This window comes from Andrena cerasifolii, chromosome 12, assembly GCF_050908995.1.
Source record: "Andrena cerasifolii isolate SP2316 chromosome 12, iyAndCera1_principal, whole genome shotgun sequence".
Classification (NCBI taxonomy): Eukaryota; Metazoa; Arthropoda; class Insecta; order Hymenoptera; family Andrenidae; genus Andrena; species Andrena cerasifolii.
This window is the reverse complement of record NC_135129.1, coordinates 5582288-5605050: the sequence shown is the minus strand read 5'-3', so window position 1 is coordinate 5605050 and position 22763 is coordinate 5582288. Positions and strand designations below refer to the sequence as shown.

The 22763-nt window shown below is 41.2% G+C and overlaps 1 protein-coding gene and 1 long non-coding RNA gene across 2 annotated transcripts in view; one reads left to right on the top strand and one right to left on the bottom strand.

Annotated features, from left to right (window-relative positions):
* Positions 1–1787: 1787 nt before the first annotated feature.
* Positions 1788–20179, bottom strand: LOC143375357 (uncharacterized). Its single transcript, XR_013086885.1, has 4 exons — positions 17737–20179; positions 15938–16100; positions 15453–15708; positions 1788–2285 (listed from the first exon to the last, which is right to left on the bottom strand). It is a non-coding gene; the product is annotated as an uncharacterized LOC143375357 (long non-coding RNA).
* Positions 5882–22763, top strand: part of Stg-1 (stargazin related protein STG-1) — a 43171-nt gene continuing 26289 nt past the window's right edge. Inside the window, exon 1 of the mRNA XM_076824359.1 lies at positions 5882–6199. The gene's annotated coding sequence lies outside the window, so the exon portion shown is untranslated. The remainder of the gene's footprint in view (positions 6200–22763) is intronic.

Sequence of the window (22763 nt, the reverse complement as noted above, 5' to 3'; positions counted from 1 at the left end):
TTAATGTTATAATATTATTTTATGAAACTAGTATATGTATTTAAGAATGCAAATTAAATACATTTAGGTATATAGGTTTAAGACTATAGTGTACGAGAAATAAATTTTGGAATATTCTGCTATACGCTGATGATATTCTCTATTATTTCTGTCGTATTTGTAATTATTTTTTCCCCGCCCCTTTTAAAAACAAATGCGATTTATATGTTGAAAAATTACTCACATTGTTGCCAAATGTTGTAGCTACTCAATAAACGAAAAAACAATAACATTCATACATTATTACTTTAATTTCAGCCACGATTTTCACAGATTTTTACGAAAATCTTTTGAGTATAATAATTTGGCCACCTCCTGTATATGTTTATTTTTGTTTATGTATATTGCGATCGGCGAAAGGGGACAAAAAAATGATTTGCAAATTAATAATTTTCAAGTTTTCATTCTACTGAGAAGTTGCAAAGTGAGATTAGGAGATAATTAAAAAGCAAAGTAAAGCTACCCACACTGGGATTTAAACTCCCGACCTCCTGATTACGATTCACACGCTCGGGTTTCGGGAATGTGGATTGTTGACAAAAAGAGCCGAACAGGCAACGTACACGAACAGGAGTAGGGATATGCTTGTGTGCAGTGTGGCGGGAGCAAAGTAGGGGACGACGGTAGATCACAGTGGGGGTAAGCATTTCTCCCACGTCCCACGCTTCTGGCATCGCTGCTGGTAACACGCTACAGAAAGGAAAATCGAATATGGTGCGAACCTGACGTAAGAGGAAGCAGTGTGCCGCGATGAGCGCGCTTAATCGTTTCAGCGGCCACAAATGAAATAAAAAATCCTGTCTGTCGGGGAAAGGGGGGGATGATCTGAATCATTTCAGTCTGAGTTTTCAATCGCACAGTTGATCACGAAACTTTGGACGGTGTTCGTGAATCGCGATTTTTAAAAGTCCCGACAATCCTCAAAGTCTCGAAAGTTGCTTTCACTACCTTCCAACTCTCAAAAGCCATCACGACTCTTGACGATCCTAAAAGTTCCCTATAAGTGCTTAAGCTTATCTATATCCGACGTCCTCCTCTTATTTTTCACATATTTGTTCCTCTAGCGTTCTTTGTCCTCGCCTTTCCTGCACGCTCCAGCCGACGCTGGGGTTCGGACGTAGAACAATTTTAATGGAAATGTTTGAGAAAATCAATACCTCGAGGCTTTTGAAAAACTTCGATGGCTTTTGAACCTTTGCACTACTGAATAAATGTTTTGCGAGCTCTATACTGTGCTAGAAATTAAATCAGCGATATTGACTTGTGTGCTGTTTACTTGCACACGAGTGTTTGTTATGAAATATTAGAGAGGGTGAATTTTTAGCGGAATAGAGATAGTCATTACTCGAATACGTATGAATAAATATTCACGTAGCTTTTGAGATAAAAATTCTAGCAAAGTAATGTGAACGTGGAAGTACCTGTTAAATATACATCCAAAATGCAAGAATAAACAGCGTGTAAATACATATCGTTGAGTACATCTTCAGTTTCTGTTGATCTTAATTATGAAGACATATAGGGCTCCATAAAAGGAACGATCAAATCTCGGAAATGATAATGTTATGAAAAATGGTCTTTCCTTACCACATTTGCTTCATTCAAACCGAGGAATATTTCTTCGCGTTACTTTTTCATAAGTTCAAACGCAATGAACTGTTTCAGCTGTTTACCTTATGTGTACTGTTCTGTATTTAGAAAAAGATTAGGATTTTTTAATTCCATTTTCCTTATTAGACTGTCTGTCCTTTGTTCCCATTTAAAATAGCACTTCGCATTAAGTACAGCAGTTGGTTGTGGGGAATCAGAACTCTGCATTCATTGCTTTTACTCCGACTACTAGTTTCATGTGGTTTAGGCTATCCTTGTTTCTTATAACGAAGCCGCAGAAACAACAGGCTAATTGTGCTTAACGAGGAAACTGCTTTGAGGATATTAATTAAAACTCATGCAATGCAGTCCCCCGGTGTTCATTCTCTATTCAAAATTTTTCCTCCATTTTCTTCGTCGATTGTAAAAATACCACTGTTTGAAACAGTAATGAGAAGTAAGTAATGAAAATTTTCTTTAAACTAGGTTTATCGCACACATATTGCTAGTTGTTCAAGAATTAATCACGGTACGTGGAAATACCTGTCAGAAATCCGAAGTATCCGTTGAATCATGGAACGCTGCATTGGAATTCTGTGAGGTCATCGTTTCCTTATGACGTTGAACGATCGGAAAACGGAATTGTTCTAAGCAGTCTTGAAAAAGAAAGAAAATATTCGCGTGAATCAATCTGTTCTATCGTATAAAATCATTATTAACTCTAATCATTTTGTTTTGTAATTCGTTTAATTAAGTGGCCAGTAAAGCTGCTTTAGTTAATTTTATTTGCATAAAACAGTGTAGCTTTGAATTAACGCAGTTGTCTCGGCAATAGAAGAAGTTAAAGAACTTTGCTTCTAAAAACAACAAGATTTTATCGCCACAACTATTGAAAGCATTATCATTCCTTCGTTATACTATTACAATCTTCTTGTGTAATCATCTCACAGGAGTTCGTAGTATTCCAAACAATGATAACGCAGTGTAATCTTTCGTATTCCACGTACAACGCATCTTATCGTGTATTCATTACCCAATGCATCATATCTGAATGTGGCAGAAAAAAATGTTAAACAACTCCATATCTTGGCGAGGAACAAGTTGAGGAAATGATCAAAGTCTGTTATTGTGATACGTTCTAAATAAATTCCCTCATTTGCATAGGCACATTAGCGCTTCAAATATTTAAGTATCACTGCACAAAGGAAGTATTGCCACTATTCCTTTGATCGTACGAATGTGTAATTAAATACTTTAATAAATAAAGGTTCATAGAATTAGATTAGTTTTAATTCGCCATTGCAATTGAACCAGCAGTGATAAACTTCATATACCAATTGAAAATGAGAAGAAACGTTTTTTCTATAATTCGATAGTGATGTTTAAAATTGGATTACTAGAAGAAAGTATATTTTGTTCCTACATTGATCAGTCATTGAGAATTTTGCATTGTAATTAAAGAAGAGGTGGATATGTATTGTAGTGGAAATAATTTGGTAGAAGGTGATTATTACACCTGTCATTTTACATAATTATAGAAGGGAGTTTATTGGAAAAATATATCTCATTCATCTCTTCCCTATTAAAACCTGTTTCCCTCGGAGGATACTTATCGGAACACTCGCTCACTGTTTCTCTTTGAGTTTCTTAAACGATCAACAATTTTCTGTAATACTTGCACGTTATCGCTATAAAAGTGAAAAATTAAAATGAAGCACCAGAGTTTAACGTCTCATCGTTTACTACACGATGGTGCGCTCGTTTGAACTGCAGCTACTTTCAATAACTTATTCTGCACTTTTATTAATATTCCGTGGTACGATTACTGCAACGAAGTTTGTAATTGCCGAAGCGAAGAAATTAAAGTTGAAAAGCGTAATTAAAAGAGTTATTAAGCGAACGATTAGCGAAGGTCGTCAAAGTTAATGGAATCAGATGTAGGTATAAGATTCATTAAAAGTGTACATGAATCAGAAATCTGTATCTCTCTCAAATAGCAGGCAATTTTAATTGAAATACATGATCCCATTTAAACAGCAATTTATTCCCCTTGATTTTCCCTTGGACTCAACTTCCAATTTCCTTCCATTTTCCACGTACACTCGCTCTTCTTAATAAAACACGACGTTTATTCACATTCTTTCAACTCTTTACCCCCTCGGTGTTGCACGCGTACAATCATCCGCGAAATGACCCCGACACCTTTCGATAGGATTTGTCGCACGAATCCTTTGGATATTGCAGAAAATTTCCATTCGAAACTTGTTACGCGAAATACCCTAATACCAGAGAAGACAAGGGGTTTACGTCAAGCTCCCATCCAACTGTCCACTCCGTTTCCAAACTTGCCCCCTCAATTGCCGCAGTCACGTCTACCAAGAAATCCCTTCGACAGGGGGTTCCGTCAGACCCCCACGTGTCGGTACGTTTTATCCCTGCGGAAGGGAAGCGTGCGTCAGCCCGAGCTTTCGGCGTTCTCAATGGCAGGATGCTCGGTCTGGAGACTGCGCAAAGGTGTTCGTGGTTCGACATCGGGGATGGAACCGTCGCGGACGAGGGGCACGCGGGGGTTGCCCTCGCAGAGGCGCTTCTGCAGGATGAACGTTCACCGGTGGTTACTCTCACAGTCACGCGCACTGAGGTTACTTCCCTTCCCCTCTGCCGCCCACATGAACACGTTCACGCACGCTACTAATATACATCCTTTCCATCTTTTCCCGTTGTTTCCTTTCAGATTTACATTTGCACGCTGCACACGCTCCCCCTTTCTATTCTTCCACCCAATGTATCCCATATCTCGGAGCTCGCTACGTATCGTCTCGTGTACACGCATGAGCGCATAAAAGCTATGACTTCTCTCCTCTCGCTGCTCCCTTCAATCCTTTTTTCTTTTTTAAAGAAATTACCAATAGCACTCGAAACCCCCGTCGCTTGCCGATCCCCTTTTCAGCGCATTTCATGCTTCAAGCTTCGTCTTCCTCTTAGGCCTAATGAGCCGCGTGATCAACTGTGCAAGATAATTTCTTCTGACGTCATTCAAGCGTTCCCTTCGCCCCCTGCAGCTGTCTACCCTCGGTACCACCAACTATGGGAATGTATAATACTTCGCCACCGTTTCATCCTTTCCCTCCCTACATCTCCGATCATACTTTCCTTATCATCAAAGCGAACGTCCCCGCGCTAGCGGTGCCTATATTCAAAATCCATTCCACTTTTCCCTTCGTCGAATCGTGCATCTTCAATTGTAACACGCAGGCCAACAGCCCCTGTGCGGCTGACGTAAACGTGAACATCCTGCTTCTGGAAATTACCACCTACCCCTAAGCTCCCTCAGCATTATTTATTCTACACACCCAACCTCGCCGCCTCTATGCAACTCAACCGTCATCTTCACGACCATACTGAAACAAGCGTTCGCTCTTACTTTACCTTGCATAGTTCACTAGTAGAAGGTAGCGAGGGTGGAAGAAACATTGTGAGGTACTGGGAGCGTACTGAAGCGGCGCGTTAAGCACCGTAATTAGCAGAATTTTCATTGGTTCGCATTAAAGAACATTCGGATTGGTATTACAGGAACACTTGGAAAAATACATTACTTCGGTCACACCTTGCGAATCTGACACCACTCACACGTGGGCGATCTAATTGAGGAGATATTCTTTCATAGATCAGCCGTACGAGAAATAAATATGCTACGTGGAAAGTCGTTCCTCGCATCATTCATACGAATATTAAAGAGGAACTGATTTTCAACCACCCTCGTCAAGGTTTCTACAATTACAGACAGGTCCACAGCTCCCGCGTCCGACCACTCACGTTTCTCACTACTCGCCACATGATCGTACAATCTCGAAAGTCCTGTTCACTCTCTCGCGGCCAGATTCTCTCTTCCCGACCACCGAAAAACTCCACAAAATTCGTTGCAGGTCTCTCGACTCGCCGCGCTCCACTGCGCTATCGTCTTCAGCCCCTGTCGCTTCCACGAGCCTCGCTATATTTCCTTGCAGCCTCGATACCAGTGGAATCCAGGCTTCCCCTTATCCTCCGTATCTCGTTCTCCTGATACCGGTGCGTTTCTCCCGCGTGAATGCGCGCGCGTCTCACCGCGCTTTCGAGAGGGTGCTGCGCTGTCGACGGGCGTCGACCGGTAGTCGAATTCGCAGCTTCCTCCAGGCAGGTACGCTTTCTCGTCCCTCGCGCCACGGGACGACGCTCTTTCCTCCGCGATCCTTTAAAAGCCACGGGTGGACCGTCGGCCGTCGGGGGTGGGCGGGGGTGTGCACACCGTTCCCTTCTCGGCCGAGCTTTCAGTGTTGCTTCTCGGTGCACGAGTCCCGCGTTAACGATCGAGGAAGCGCGGTACTGCGAGTGTCGCAGCGCCGTGTGGACTCTGCTGCAGTCAGTGATCGTGGAGGGTGCTGAGAGCAAAGGGGTGAGAGTAAAAGGAATGATCGTAGGTGCGCGCGCGAGAGAGAGAGCGTACCACGGCTCCTCGTGAAGAGACTGCTTCCTGGGGAAGGAACCAAGGACACCGTTCAGACAGCGCAGGGGCTCGCTCGAGGGGCTTCAGGTATGTTTGAAGAACGTTGCTTTCGCCGGGGAAGAGTTCACGGCTCACGATTCATCGATAGGCCTGTGTTGATCTTTTCTCCGCGTCGCGCACCTTCTTGGGACCTTTTCTTCGCTCCCCGGAGGACGGTTTCCTTTGTGTTACGGATGGTAAGCGTCGGCACTTCGTTAAATGGTAGGGGTGGGATTACAACGAGGCGTGCTGGTTCTTGCACTCTGTTTCCACGGTTTGTTTTCTTGGGGACTTTTTTGGTCGTTGCACGCTGCTCCAGCGAACGCCGACTGAATAAATAGGGCCCCGTGCTTGGACGTTGTAAGGGAACTTTAGCGTTTATTGTGGGCAGCGTCTAAGAGTAAGTGGATTTCGAATTTCTATGAACACTTTGCGGGAAAGTTCTGTGTTAAGGGGCAGGTTGAATTAAGTGGATCGTCGAGGGGGCTTCTTCGTAATTACTTTCTGTCGACTTTTTGCTTTTGCTGTCGCTGTGGTTCCTTTAAATTTTCAAGTGACAACCTTCCGCTGTTGGGCGCCGTTAAGGCACACTAAATCAAGCCGGCGATGTCGATAATTTTAGCGTGATATGTGAGCCCTGTGATATACTGCAAATGGATTTTCGTCGAGGTATTTCGATTGGTATTACCGGGAATGTTACGACTTTCAAAACTTGGCAATTGTTGAAGTTTGCTTTTCCATGCTACGCACAGGTGGTTTCCATCCCCCTTTTTATGTCCGCGTCTTGCTACGCATTTTTGAGTCGAGGGAAACTTTGCCTCTTCGACATTTTATGCACGCGGTGTTTCATCTGGAAGGAATCTTCGAAATTTCATTCAAAAGGACAGTCAGAGAAAAGTTTCCTGTGAGAAACATGTATTATTTCTTGAGACAAAGCAGGCTGGGAAATAAATTGCAGGCCACAAGGGTTTAGGAACATTTTTGAAAATCGTATTTCATGAGGTACATGTAAATGTTATGTATGAAATAAATTTAGCAAGATCGATTGCTTGCAATGGAAAAAAATATTCATGTGGGAGCTTTATCAATTGATTACGTATTGGGCGTGCACCGCAGCGATACTCTTCGATATTGTCGAAAAAACAATAGGTGCGAGAAATGAATGATCGGTGCAAAAAGAAATCGCGAATGTATCGATTCGTGAATGGAACAATTTTTAGTAATTGAAATTGTCTTTGTATCGAATGAATATTCTTTCTGCATTAAAAACTACGGGTTTGAGAAACATTGAATAGTGGGATTGTTCAACAAACAATTGAATTTTACTGCAACGCAACAGCTATCGTGAATGGGTTTAATTAAATCGTAACAACTGCTCAAATGCAGTTCGTTTAAAATTTATTCCACAACATACACCAACTAATCCTTTTTGCGAATAACACATTCTATCAAGATACGTTAAATTAATCTAGAAATTTATTCGCTGCAGATCTATAAATAAACAAACTTTCGTCTTTGCTAGTCAATGCAAAACAGTTTCGTTATCATATCTAAATGGGTAGTCTTGTTCCATATTACCGTGTTTGATATTTTATAATCTAGATTACATAGATATGCAAAAATCGAGAATGTTATTTTAGAATGTCCTCGATCAATTTGTGAAACAAATTCGACACTTCTCTCACTGTGTTAATTAATATAAGTTCAGGGAAAAATTACCGTAAATATGTGACAGCTTCGAGTATGTCTCCGCTATTTCCATTAATTTAAAAAATATGAAATCTATACAGGGTACTTTATGTACGTCATTCGTGTTTTACCTTTCAAATTGGAAAATTCCAATTTTGTTTCGTCCTGTTCCCATTTATATTATTTATTGTCTGAATTTTCGCATTAAATTGTCGCATAGTGCTCTTGAATGTTTTCTGTTAAAATTCTCTACTTCCAAAAGGCGTGAAATTTTGCAAAAAAAAAATTCGTTTCGATGATAATCATTATTATCAAATGTAAAGTGAAACGGGAGACGTACACGAAAGTGATGATAGAAAATAAATATTATACGTTTGGATTACTTTTATTCGATAAAAATTGTTACTTCGCTGCGCGTGCAATTATTTATACTTCGCCGTATAAATTTATCAGTGGTAACACCTTCCATTTCGCTTCCACATTTTCCACACTTCAGAGACATTTAATTGCCACTGCAGTGCGCAAGAACTGCTCGCTATAGCGATAAAAAGGGGTTGAAGTTTTTCCGAATAAACAGCTTCGACCGCGATTTAAAAAAGAACCGTTTCGATTCCGCACGTAGGAACTTAAATAATTACCGGTGATCAAAACAGGCTGCACACAGATACAAAACTAACGAAACAGAGTGAAATAAAACGCGGCACAATGCAGATTTAATGAATGTCCATTACAGTGGAACGAACTGGGTGCAAGTGCTAAACAAAGAATAAATGAAAGTGTAAGACAGGGGCAAAATGTGAACGTTTCATTAGACCTGTTTCATTCTACTTTTTCATAAGACGTGGAATTTAAATAGAAACAAAAGGCTGGAAGATTTTCAGTAAAATAAAACCTCCACTGAATGCAGTTTCAGTATATACGTACATATATTAGGAATGTGACATTCGAAAAACTGCAAAGATCTTGACAAATACATTATTTCAGAAAGAATACTATAACGGCGAAATCAAACTGATATTCATTGTATTTTCCAATTCAATACACTTTTGTAACCAAAACGTGGGGTGAGGTGAAATTATAACGCGGAACTGTAAAACACGAAGCTTTTATTCACCTGGAAACTTCAGCAAGCTGCCGCGACGGTTTCAGTTATCTAAAAAAGAAATTAGAATGAAAAAAGGCGGAATTACTTCATTTGTCCGTGCCCGCAGATTGCAGACGTAACGCAATATCAGTTTGAAACATTTACATGAGTCGCTAAATTGCTTATACATACACTCGTATAGGAGAGCATATCGCATACGCGCGCGTGAGTGTGTGCACATATGTGTAGGTACAAATGGCAACCAGAAGGTCTGGTGCGCTGTTAGCCTAGGAAAATCGCGAACCGTAGCTCTCATTATTCCATTTACTGTCGGAAAGTTATTTCTCCCCTCGAAATTAGAACGGTAGTCGGAAATAAAATGCATTCTCTTTTTGCCGTTTGTCATCGCCGACGACAATCGTTAAAATGGGGAAATGTTCTTCCTGGGAAAGGTGATGTAGCACCAAAAGGCACTGAGAAGTTATCAGTGACAAGTTAAGAATCTTAGCGAGAACTAAAGAAATCATCAGAAATTGTTAAAAAAAAAAAGGATACCGAAATGAGGAAAATTTTACTATTATGTATAATTCAATAAAATACTTGTCCTCCGGAACAAATAACAAATTGTTTAATGAAAGTTGTATAGAGAAGTATGTGTTGTACAGTGAAGATATACCGGGGCTTTGTAAAAAGAAAAGGACACTGGATTTTATTCATTAAATAAATTTCTGTAAGCACCTAAAGAATTTTATTGAATTTTCCCTAGAAATATTTTTATCTGTTCAACTCGGATCCCCCTCGAGATTATCCCACTGATTCCATCGCTCTATAATGAATTTCTCTGATTCCTCTTATTTCTCGAACAAAAACTTACTGGCTCTACTATTCGTCGTAGAATATTCTGTTTTATCAAATAGATCACGAAGCAGAATCGAACGTAGCGAGGGGTTGAAAGAATTATCTGAGTTTCGTCGAGGAATTCTTGGCGTTTCCATTAATAGATCTAGAGTTGGCAAAGAGAATTATCCAACCCTTGCGAATTCAAAGGCAGATTTGTGCATATCAAATTCTCTGTCTCACAAGGATTTCTCGTTCCCCGAACCTCCAGCCTGGTCGTGTAATCAAGAGTGTTATTTATCGGCGTGAAATATGCATATTATTTGCTTTGAGAAATTTGCGTGGGAAGTACTGCTAGGATCCTGATCAGTAGTATCACGATTCTGCAAGGATATCTTACCCCATATTCGATTAAATAATAAATCTTACCGTCTAATAAATCCACTAATTATTGCAATAATAAGTACCTACTCGTGTTGATAATTTCTAGTTCCAAAGAATTCTTAGTAACACCTTTTACTAAAGTATTATTTAAAATGATTATCGATCAATCAATTACCATAAATACGCTCATCTTTATCCAGTCAAATACCTATACTTCTATTAGAGCCCACCGAGAACGTCAGAATCACGAGGGAAATGTTTTTATGAAAGGTGCCTTGGGTATTTCTTCTTCTTCAGCTATTAATTCCAGAAGAAGCCTGGGACTGCGGGTAATGTCTCCGATCAGTGCAGGTTTCTAATAGACCTTTCGCCAACATGCTCGGCATCATCAGGGCGCCCGTATAATCGACTTTCTTTTCGGATGTCAGCACATTCTCAGAAAGCACAGTGAATTATTTAATAACCTACCAGAATCAACATTAGGGAGCAATTAGAATTAGTGTATCCGACGTAGTAAAAAAGGGATTTAAATAAGCCCATGCGATCGATATTATCGCCCAGGTAATCGACGTCCTGAAGATTACTATCTGTCGTTGTTGTAGGGAGACTAAAGTTTTTGCACGATTAGGGAAAAGTCCCATTCTAAATCTTTACTTTCCGCTGAGGGCGTGGACCGAGCTTTTTACCTTGCCTTTTTCCTCTGTCACCTTGCGGTATATTCATTAATGGATTTTCGATACGCGATGTCGCACTGCAGATCATCCGTATTTCGTAGCCTTACTTGCCGATTACGCCCAAATGTGGAGATTCTGCACACCCCTGCGCCGCATACAAATCGACCGTCTTAGACAGCCCCCTCGATTTCTTTGAAGAAACTGCGCACCCTCAGTTGCCAAAGTGATTGTCACTACCTCGCGCGTCCTCCTCTTCCATACACCAGTAACGCCGCTGATTCGGATATTTGAAATTTCATCCCGACCCCGACGACCTCGTTCCTTTATAAACGAGTAATCTTTTCAATTAATCTGAATATGATATATGAGGCTTCCCGGGCGGTTTTATTATCCGTGCTTGCGTCACTTTTACCAAAGACCATTTAGTTCCGAATGCATAGCGCTGTCTATATTCAGAGTGGCGTTACTTGAAATTGGCTCAGCTAATGATTGGAATAATTTAAAGAGCGTAACAATTACACGTGATATCGGGTATTATCTCTGCACGCTAACGAGGGCGCGGGAAAATATTCACCGAAACGAAGAGGAACGGGGGAAGAGGAATACTTGCAGCGGAAGAGGGTGAAAATAAACCTTTTCTCCATTTCGGTTTGTTCCGGTCAGCGTAGAATCCACGAGGTTAAGCTGCACCATATCGCGTGAAACTAATTTAAGTTTAACACGCGCGAAGTTCTATGTTCTAGCTAGACTAGCGGCACAATGCCCAGGCACACACTCTGCTCCACTCAATTTATATTTCATTTCAAATTGCTTATTGTAGTATCTTAACTGCGGATAATATGAATTCTAACAGCGATATGCAAATTATTCCTTTCACGTGCTACATAAATTTCCCAAGCATTTGCCACGGAAATCTAAAGCCCTCGTACCGCTTTTCTAAACACAGTTGGTGGACGTTTAATTTCCCACGTTCTGGTTCGAAATTTTAAAGCTATCGACACAAGATGCCGATAGGTCTTCTGGCCACGTTTTCGAGTAGTGGGCGAAGCGATGGGGGACTGTTCTTAGTCCTGCTGTAATTTTTCTGCCCTTCGAATCGCGTGTGTCTAAAATAACGCCGGGCTTCGCGGCACGAGGGAAGGTGGAAAATTCCAGGAAAAAATCTTTGTACGAGATAAATGTTGCGGTAGCCATGAAATATGCTGAGCATTATTCCAGCCGGTAGTATTCTCCCTGCAACGTTCCACGTGAACAATTTTCCACGCTGCGATACTTAACGCGAACATCATTCTATGCAGGGCTGCACATTCTACGACGTGTTTGACATGTATACACCCCGCGACATGCTCTGCATATCGTAGTTCTTTTAATATTCACCCTTACACTTCCAATTTAGTCCACACTACACTTATTGCACGCATGCAAGTACGAACAGAATGCCTTGCAACCGGTAGAAATCGTGTCTACGCTACGACGAATGTAGACAGGCGCAGATTTTTCAAACCATTTTCCTCGTACTTGGAGCACACGTAATTTACAACATTAAATGAATTTTTCAGCACGAATAGGTTGACCGTACCTAATATCGCTTAGCAAAAGTTAAATCGCTGTCAATTGAATAATAATTTATATTTTTCCATGCAATTAATTTCAAAGTAAAGAGAAATTATTTATCTTTCATGCAGCAGAAGTTAGAAGCGTTGAAACCTGCAAATTTTAAATTAGGAATTTAAAAAAATAAGACGTGCAAAATCCGGTCCTGAAACAAGTGTACCTAATATCGCCTACTCAAGGAATATTGATTAATTCATGTATATATGAGTTTTTAAAGTCATTTTCACATGTGTTTTTATTATTTCTTGTTCTATAAGGGTTTTTTTATCCATCTTTGATTTTATTTTTATTACAAAAATATAGAAAGAGGATTTTCTATAATATTTAATTTTTTGCGTTCGGAAATTGGGCAAGTAAAGTTTATTTCGGTTGCTCCGCACATTTCGTGATCTCACCTGTAACAAATATTACATCAAAACCATTATTCTCCGGTAGGTAGTATTAAGAACACGTATACTGGTAAAAGAAAAACGCTATTTTCATTACGAAAAATATTCGAATCGATTTCATTTCTTACGTACATCATTAATTAAGTATTTCTAGTAGATATTCTGGCATTCACAGAATTATTAGACTTACCTTCTCCCAATGTGATGTAAAATTGTGGCAGTCCAATGAATTTTTACACTATTAAGATTCACTAAAATATTTCCCTTTCTGTAATAATTGATCACATGACGCTGCAATTACAGTATGCCTTCCCACACATCGTTAGGTACTAACTCAGTGCACAACCGATAAATTTCAGTGCTTACTTTGCGAGATATAACGATGAGCGATATTAGGAACATGGGCGATATTAGGTACAGTCACCCTAACACTTACTTAAATCTACGAAACGCATTTCTTAAATTTCCACTATTTTCTTCGCTATTCCGACCAATTGGAGCTTCTTCCAAACCGGCGAAACACGTCACCTAAGTAGTAAACTAATCCTTCTAGCTTCTAAAAAAAAAACTCAAATCGTTGGACCAATTTCAAAAAAGTTATTCCGCCTTAGACGGTGCCCTAATACTTTTGTCCCCCACTGTACACACCCTTTGTCGACCTCATAAAATATCCCGAGAATAAATAGCAGGCGGATCCCCCTTCGAGATGGATTCAAATTTCGATTCGAAGCAGCGAAATCCTTTCTCGCGCCAGCCCTTCTTTCGTTTCTAAGCAAATCGAGCAGAATGAGGGTATTTTAATCTATATATCCAGGAATTTCTGAACCCTCCCCCGTCGGCCTTTCGCCGTGAGCAGAACGCTTTCCGCCTTCGTTTCGCAGTTGAATTTCAATTTATTAAAATGCCAGATCCCTCTCGAGCGGGGGCCTGGTGATCCTTTTTAACGTCGTCGCTTCGCTTTCCTCTTTATATCGCTTTCCGGAAGCTGGCACGAAACGCCGCGGCCACGCCGGCTCGAATGTCTGAATATAAACAGCGACGCTTTACAATTCATGACCCATGAACGGTACCGCGACTCTTCTCTGTTTCTTCGTCGTCGGCGTCGTCGTTTTACCAGTGGAACACTAAGCTTCCCGGCCCCTCATCCTCGCCGTGAAAAAGGCTACACACGCGATTATTCGCGACGATGGTTTCGTGATTTGCGGGGCCCCTTAACAATTTACCATGCCGGTCGTTAGCCGCAAATTGAAATCCCCCCAGAACTCTTTGTACTCGCTCTTTGACAACGGCAACAACCTCTGGGACGTTTTCTCTAACGCCGCGCGTGAATTCTGCGACACGGATCGCTTCTCGTTCGACAGGGGCTTTAATAGAAACTTTATTCTCATTGTCCGAAATGAACAGTGGGATCAAGGCAATGGGGGGAATGACGCGGCAGACAAAAGTTAATTAAAATCCACGTTTGATCTTCGGTATAGTTTCCAGAGGTGTATCGCTGATGAAAGAGTTCTGGGCCTTTTCCTTCTATGCAATGGCGCTCGTTAACTTCCAGCGAAACCTCGCTGTTGTTGTTACATTGTTCGCCGAAAGTCCTTCAAACTGGACCATTCAGAAAGTTTTTCGTTTCTTTGGCCCGCGCCTGAACTCCGTACGTGCAGGAGCATGATTATCAGTGCCGAGAATGTCGGCCCTTAGGAACCAGCCTTCGAACTCGAGGACCTTCCGACGACGAAACGAGCTACATGCTTGAATGCAGACGACCTATACCGAACGCTATATCGGGGGACACACGCTTAAGTGCCAGACAGGGCACTTGATTTTTCTTAATGTTCCATACAAATCGCATTACTCCGGCTAATTCGATACCTTGCTCGATAAAGTACAAACTGGAGATTATTTTATCAGTGCGTTGTTGCAGACTTTTTATTTATCCCTTGATTAATTAATATTTTATGTATATTGCTTCTAATCGAAGCAGAAGACGGCTTTCGTTTCTTTAAAATTCGCTCCAGTTGAGAAAATAAACGTCAGATTCTGAAGGATCTTGAACTCCAAAATAGTTTCAAACTGGGAAAGTAATTGTAAAATTTCTAGTTCTGTTGCTTTTGAAACGTCGTGTATTCTGCGCAAGGGCAAAGCATTTTTCACTGTGACTTATTTTCGATTTATTTTAAAGCTCCAGACTTTTCCAGACGAGGATGCTCACGATTGTGAAAGGCAGAAATGTATTAGGCTCCAGGGCTCACTTATAAAATATTACCACCTGTGGAAAGCTCTCGTTAAGTGTCGCGATAATGAAATGCAGAAATTATTGAGAGAAATATGTTTGAATAAAACCTCTAATTAATTGGAAGAGCCTCTGAGTAATTGCACCGCATCTATGCACGTTTCCACAGAGTTTTACCGTATATTTCTTAAACGCAAATATTTATTGACCCTAACATTAAGAAAAGCTCAAAATCGATGCATTCAATTGCTCTCCTAAAGCCCATCAAAACGCAATATAAATTTTCCCCCGTGTTCATATTGCACAACAAACGACGCAAGCTGAAACGAATTTCTTTTTTCATCCGATTTCTTCCCCACAAGCACGACACGTGCCCAACCCCTTAGCTAATGTTCTATCTTACTGTATTGCTCATGGAGTAACAAAAAACGAAGTCGTCGTAGGAATAAAAATAGCAAGACGGATGATTGCGTTTCTGTGTTGGCCGTACACATTCGTCTCTGTCTTTCTCGGGATGTCTTGCAACAAAACTGTCACAGTTACGACAGTTGCTGTCACAGTGATATAGGGACCTTAGCGATTTTTGCTGCCAGCTATAATAAACCTTATTCCTTGAAATCAACGCGTATCCAAATTTTTATTTCAACGCCGATTCTTTTCTGAATAATTGTATCTTCCATAAAAGGGTGCAAGGGACACGGGATTTAAAACAAAAGGCAGTGAAAGCAGAAGCTGAGATGAAAAAGGAGATTTTGCCGCGCCAGTTACTTCGAACGAGCTTCGAGATTATTTTGCTCGCTCGCGCTATTATTTAATGGTTTCCTTGACACGGCGAAGCACGTTTTTTAAATAAGTTTCCCAGAAAGGAAGTTTACTTGGGTCGTTTACCTGTCGTACGGGGGTCTCGATAAATTTTCGGCCTTTCCTCTCTCGCAGAAATTCCCTATGTGGGGACACACATGATTATAAATGGCGAGGACGCCGACCCTCGGGGGTTGACCTCAACGCCTGTCGGGTCGCCTACAGAATCTTTCGACGGCCAAAAATATCACTGGAATACAAAAGCTCTGTTGGAAATATGGATCCATACGAATGCCGTGCACGCAAAATAGAGGATTTCAGCATCTCGTAATCGTCGAAAAATACGATTAAAGCATCCGATCCATATTCATATTCGCATTCAGATTTTAATTAGTTGACAGTAGATTTTACTAATCTCTGGTGCCGCTAACGTAAATTTATGAAATGTAAGTGATGAATTTCACAGTTTCTCTCTCTCTCTCATTTTCTACCTTTTGTGCGATTTTACAATGGAATGATTTTATAATTACCACTACCTCGTACAAGTGTGAAATTTGTCGTGTAATGAAGATGGATAAAAAATGCTACGATTAAAGCGGAGATTTTTGGAGTTTCAAAGGTTCGAATATTGTGAGTTGCGTGGTTTGTAACGCGAATGGCGAATGTTGACTATCATCTCGTTGTTTCACCAATGCCTTGGGTATTTACAGAATCAGATTTTAGTAAGTGGCATTCTCCATTGGGGATTTGTGGAGGTTTAGGTATACAGTTGTCGGAATATTGACGTTATGTAGATCTGACTTTCACGAGTATTATGATTTGATGTTATTGCCAATTAATTTATGGAGATAACATTTCGATATGATTACATTAAATTGATCAAACAACATGAAATGGTAGCTCACAGAAAGAAATTCTAAATCAATAGATGCGCATTGAAAGCGATTAAGAAAGGCATTGCAATTGTTATGCTACTCTGGTTCAGGAATATTGGAATACTCTGGCAAACCGGCAGATTTTATCGCCGCTGTATAATGGAAAAACGGGCTCGCGAATTTTATTAATTCTAGCTGAGATTCACTGATGTCAGAATCATAGTATCGATGTTCATTTGATGATATTGAGAAGCGTTTTTAGAATATCGGAGTGCCACGCCGTAGCTCCGCTGCACGAAACGATCAACCACGAAGTAAAAGTCTGGCATGGTGCCGCATTCCCGATATTTTTCATTAGGAGAAAAAAGGAGTAAGAAAAAGGGAAACGCAAAGTACTCGGGCGGGTCGATGCAAAATGGCGTAAAAACGGAGATTTATCAATTAAACGATCGTGAAAGAAATATTACGATGCTAAGTGAAAACTTTCCTCGTTTTATTAATCCTTCCCGCATCCGAATGATAGAAATTCCTCTTCCAGGGCAGAATTATCATATATTCCACAACAATTAATCTGGGACTATGGATTTCTTCCTCTGATATAAAATTATTATGGTAATATTAATGGTAATATTATAGTATAGAATTTCATTTTTGGCACTTACAGTGTTTTCTACAAGGACTTTTGAATTGTAAAATAATATAGTCAATGTACTAATATAAATTAAATATTATCTGCAATTTAGTATAACTTGGAAGCCATGAAAAACTTTACATAATTAAAAGATAATGAATGACTTATATGCATCATCAAAGTATCAACTGAGAACCAACTATTGTAAAGAACTATTAACTTGTGTGTTCGCCTTTCTTCCTCGAATTCCCAAGGCACATCTATAATTGTACCGACACAAACCATTTCCTGCTGTCTTTCTTTAACAGAAATATTTCACTGATAATATCAAGGAAATATAAAAAAAGAACTGAAAGGATGGGATTGAGTGACTTTTAGACCTTGTAACAGTCCATAGAAGAGTGGCAAGAGGTGGCAATCAATGGCTTCCCGGTAGGAAGAGGGTGGCAGATTTCATCTTCCGTTAGGAAAAATCAATTTCGCTCACGTTACTTATAATCCGATTAATGAAAAACTCGACGGGGGTACAACGCGCGCCGCTGCGACTCGAAATAGAGATTATCGTGCAGCATATTATAAAACATGAAAAAGAGCAGGTAACTCTTGGGTACTTTGAAAACGAGGCGAATTTTAATGGATGTAAAATCCACCCGCCGTTAGAACTTTCGCCCATAGTATAAAGTTACCAAGTATAGTACAGGAAGTTACGGTTTAATTGCACGCTTCTGGTGCGGTTTAAATGAGTATCGTGTTTAATGCATAATCGATAGAGGGATCTTACGCGATGATCATTTCGAAGTATACAGAAAACGCCGTTGCATAAAAGAGGCCAGTGTATCTCGGATCCTTCTGTGTGCGTTCCAAAGGATGTACAAATATCCTTTAAACAAACTAATTTCCTGTATAAACCTAGCGCGCGACTTTCGTTGCATATTCTTTGCATCGAGGCAACGAAGGAATTCTGTGTTTAACGTAGCTTACATTTTATGAGCACTCGGATGAAATTACAAGTGATACATGAAGGTATATAATGGAATATGAGATAAAGTAGACAAGGGAAATATATTGTGCAGGGCGGAAGGAAATTGAATTTTGCTCAAAATGTGTAAAAGAAGACGCGTGGGTTCTTTGCCTATATCCTTTGTTCCCCATATCTTCACGGTTCTCCAAGCACAGCTTGAAAATTGTCACGCTCTCAGAATTGCCTCTTCAATCTTGGATATTTTCAATTTTACGTCACGTTAAGGATATCTGTCTACAAGTAAACCACTTATCATTCTAGCAACTGCGTGGCAGATGTTTAATTAGCGCGGAAACATCCAGCAGATCCGACGCATAATCTCACTCCTTAATTATTGAAATGCGTTTTCCAGAGTTGATTAAAATTCCAATTTTCCCGTACGACGGGGAGGAGCGTTGTCTTCGAATATCCTGCTGCCAAGACGAAAGCCTCCAGCTCCGTCTGAATTATTTCGTTCCCTTAGTTTCATTCGCGTGTTATTTAAGCCGAGCACACTCTTGCACATAACTATCTTTCTACGGGAATTTACTGAATGCAATTCCTCCTGTTGCCGTGGCAAAATGTAGCGAAGAAGCTTAATTTGAATATTAAAGCCAAACTGTCGCGCTTCTATAAAAGATGTGCCCGTTCCACCATTTTCACTCAACTAAACTTATCGCTCGCGAATCTTCCACGGATTCATCGTCAGAAATTCTTAAATCGTCACTATAATCCTCTGCCGATCCTTCGCCATTTATTTTATCGCACCTGTACGAATCGTCGAAATTCTATCGTAAATATTCCGGCCCGTGTATCAAACAATAGTCGTAAAATAGCTGTGCAGGCTGTCTCGTACGAATGGGAATGAGCTGCGCGAGTTTGTTGAGATAGTTACGCTTCCGCGGCGGAACAGTCCTCGTTAAAAGCGTTTTTTCCGATAGACGACGACCTTGTTTCGGTAACCGTAATGAGTAATGGGGAAGCCATTTGCAATTAGGCTCGAATGACGTGATTGCAGTGATACCGCTTGCGCGATTACTTGTTCTTTAACCGCATGCCTCGCAAGTGAGCAGTTCCACTTGCGCTTGCCGCGGTTCCGCCTCATCGTTGCTTCATTATCCGCACTTAACGAAGCTTTTCTGCAAAGCACCGCGATCGATTCAGGCCAGTTCCTCGCGGAGAAATACAAGCTGCTGGAAGGAAACGTTCCGCGCTGACATTTCAAAAATGTGTGACGAATGAACGTCGCCGCTTGCTCGCTGTTATTTCTGTCTTACTTCGGACTAAGGGTGGGATTATGCTTTCAGATTTGCTGAGAGTTTTCAACGCGTTACGCAAACAGCAATAATTAACAACTGTATTTTAAGTATAGCGTGTACCTTGAAACTTCGCGGGGATAAGTGGGCAGAGAATGGTTGCAAATGCTTGCGTTATACGAAAGTTGATTTCTCTTCGCGAGCCTTGCCAATTTCCAACTTTTCACTGATCCTCGCTAAAAGGAAGTTTGGGAAATGCGGCTTTAAACTACGCGAGGAGAGCAAAGAAGTTGCATTTGCATCTCAAACGGCTCAGATTAAGAAGTTGGATCATTCCCATGATGCATTACAGTACAGGAGCTTCTTACAGTGTGGGCAAATGCTCATCGCAAAGTAGGTTGCACGGAACTCGCGCAGAATACTCAGCTTGAAAAGAACATTTCGGGAAGTTCTGAAGAATTCTAACAATCCTTCCGCAGTATCTCTGGGATCCTTTGGTGCTATTGAGGCAACTTCTAAGATATTGTACACAATCAGTTCAACGAATCGTTCGATTCTGTTTCTCGTGAATCAAAGTGCACGTACACGAGTACAGCAATTTTCCATGCCACATTCAAATGACAGTTCTTGTCAATCTTCCAATATTTTACATGTATCGTTTGAAGTTCGTGATATTTGTGAGTTTAGACTGTAACAGTTCCTCTCACAAAACTCTGCCGCTTCAAATATTTTTCGCCATTTTTATCGTTCAAGCGTACCGAGTCCACCATGCCTATCATTTTTGACGCTCCGATTTCATCAATAACCTCGCGTTAATATTTTAATCACCTGTTGAGTCACACTGCAAAGCCTAGGGCCTGTATTTCATTACGCTGTCGCGAAATCTCCCCAGGCACACACTAGCACAGATTTCCGCCTGAAAACACAGAAGCTACTACTTTAAAGCTTCCTTTCTAAAGCATTAATTCAAACTTAAACATCCCCTCGAGTTTCAACAAGAGCTTCCAGGCCAAGGTTCCCCAAAGCTTCGTCCGGGCGTAATAAAACGTCACGTGAGCAATTAGACGAACGAGTGGTAATCAGATGGTGTTGAGTGAAGAGTATTGCTCAATAAGACTCGAGGGAGGCAGGGACGCGTCTCTTGATGTCTTCTTACAAGAACTTCACAATCGAGTTCTGCAACTGAGCCCCCTCCGTCGCGGGAGGAGTCACTCGACTATCAAGCATCCACTCGAAAAGTAGAAACTAAAGTCACATGTTGCGACGCGGAACCGTGGCAGCCAGCTTGGAACTTCTGTTGCACGTACCGCCATATCCCGATAAAACCGCAACGTGCATTCGCACCCCCGCGTTACTGCGCATCGCCTCCAGCCACACCTGCGAACGCTACTTTCAAAGTTTCCCCGGAACCGAATAATTCTCCAACGGAATTACAGGGGGGGCCCGGCGCGTTTCCATCCAAATGGCTGAATCTTGCCGTCGATGCATTATAACCGCGAGGATAAAACGCCTGCCCCAACAGCCAAGTAATAGGAGCCCTGCGCTGAATTCTCCTCAGTTAAACGCTATGCGCGATGTAGAGGGAGGAAAATATAGGTATATGTGGATTACGGCTGGGACGAATGGGAATTCAATGAGAAGCGTGGATGCCTTTTAATTTTCAATAGATTTATCATTCAGGTAATTCCATTACCCCATTGCTTGTAAATCAGTTTTATGGACTTTCAAGTGTGCTTGGTGAATCGTTATGTGTACACCAAATCTTGAACTTGATCTTACGGAGGCATTTGAACTGTATAAAGTTATAACCCTTTGTGATTCGACAGTTCTGTGGTCCCAGTTGTCGAGAAAAATGGACATTCCTCGTTTTTCCCCCTTACCCTTCATGTGGCTTTACCTACTATTTCGTAAAATTACGTAGTATGTATTTCTGATCAAACTTGAGTATTAATCGAATTATGCATCGAGTATTCCAAATTATAAGTAAGACGGGGAAATGTACAACGCAATTAGCCTAATCGGTGCATTTGACGTTTTTATACCAATGCAATTGAAAGGAATACTAACAGAGGATGAATTAGTTGCGTTGTCTGCCTAATGGTAGACCAATTCTACTTCCGCCGTATCGACCGACCGCTTTACCACAAATCGCGACAGGTAGGTACGTAATTCGAGTAATTCAAATTCCCCTTTTAATTGTAAGACACACTTCAACTAATGAAAATTATGAAAAGCTCAAATGGGCCTCTTAATTATGCGGGACGAGGTAGCTTAAACGTTAAATAGGAAGTTCGTTGCCTCACTGGAGTAGAATCATGAACTTTCAGCAGGTTACCTCATGAAGCACTTCGACATTAAAAGAATTGGAAGTGCCGTCATTTCGAATGGAATCTCTTGCTTTTCTCCAGAGTCATCCCAACAAACCCGAATAAACGACAATAAATAAACCACACACAATCAGTGGATTTGCTAGTCCTCGGCGAAATATCTCCACTCCTTTTTCTACGCTTCTCAGATTTGTATAACCCCCGGACGTGCACCCTATCATTTGGAACGTTGCAAAATGCGTAAAGCTGTTAACCTCGCCAACCACACACTGCTAATCTGGTGTCGACGGAAGGGTATACTATAGGAATTGCATTTCCAGTGCATGCGCACGATTCTTGCCAAAATTACCCCAGTTCGCTGAACGGTTCCACGACAGTGCTCCAGAGACTCGGATGGAAATACCGCAGGGGTCTTGGATGTTGGGTTTCGCTGTACGTCAATTCCACGGCCTTTCCTTTTGTCTCGATCGACTTTTGCCGCAGTTGAATCGAAAGACCCGCGCCAGGGCTGGGCTTCGATAATCCTCGCGGGATAAGAGTCCGGGTTAAGGGGTGGGTGACGGAGGGTTGGTAACGCCTGATGAAAAGTCGCGACCGAGAGGGCCTTCGGGAGGGCTCGCCATGGCGAGTTCACGGATTACGCTAATAGGAACCCCATGGAATTTATACCAGGGCTGGATTAAAAGTTCAATTTCTGTTCGTAGATTCAGCACGACCGAAACGTCGATTCAATTACGATTAAAGGATTAACAAGACGCGTGAGGTGGCAAGACCCTCTATTTCTTAGTGTCACTCATCCTCGTCTCCCCTCTCGCTCCCTCCTC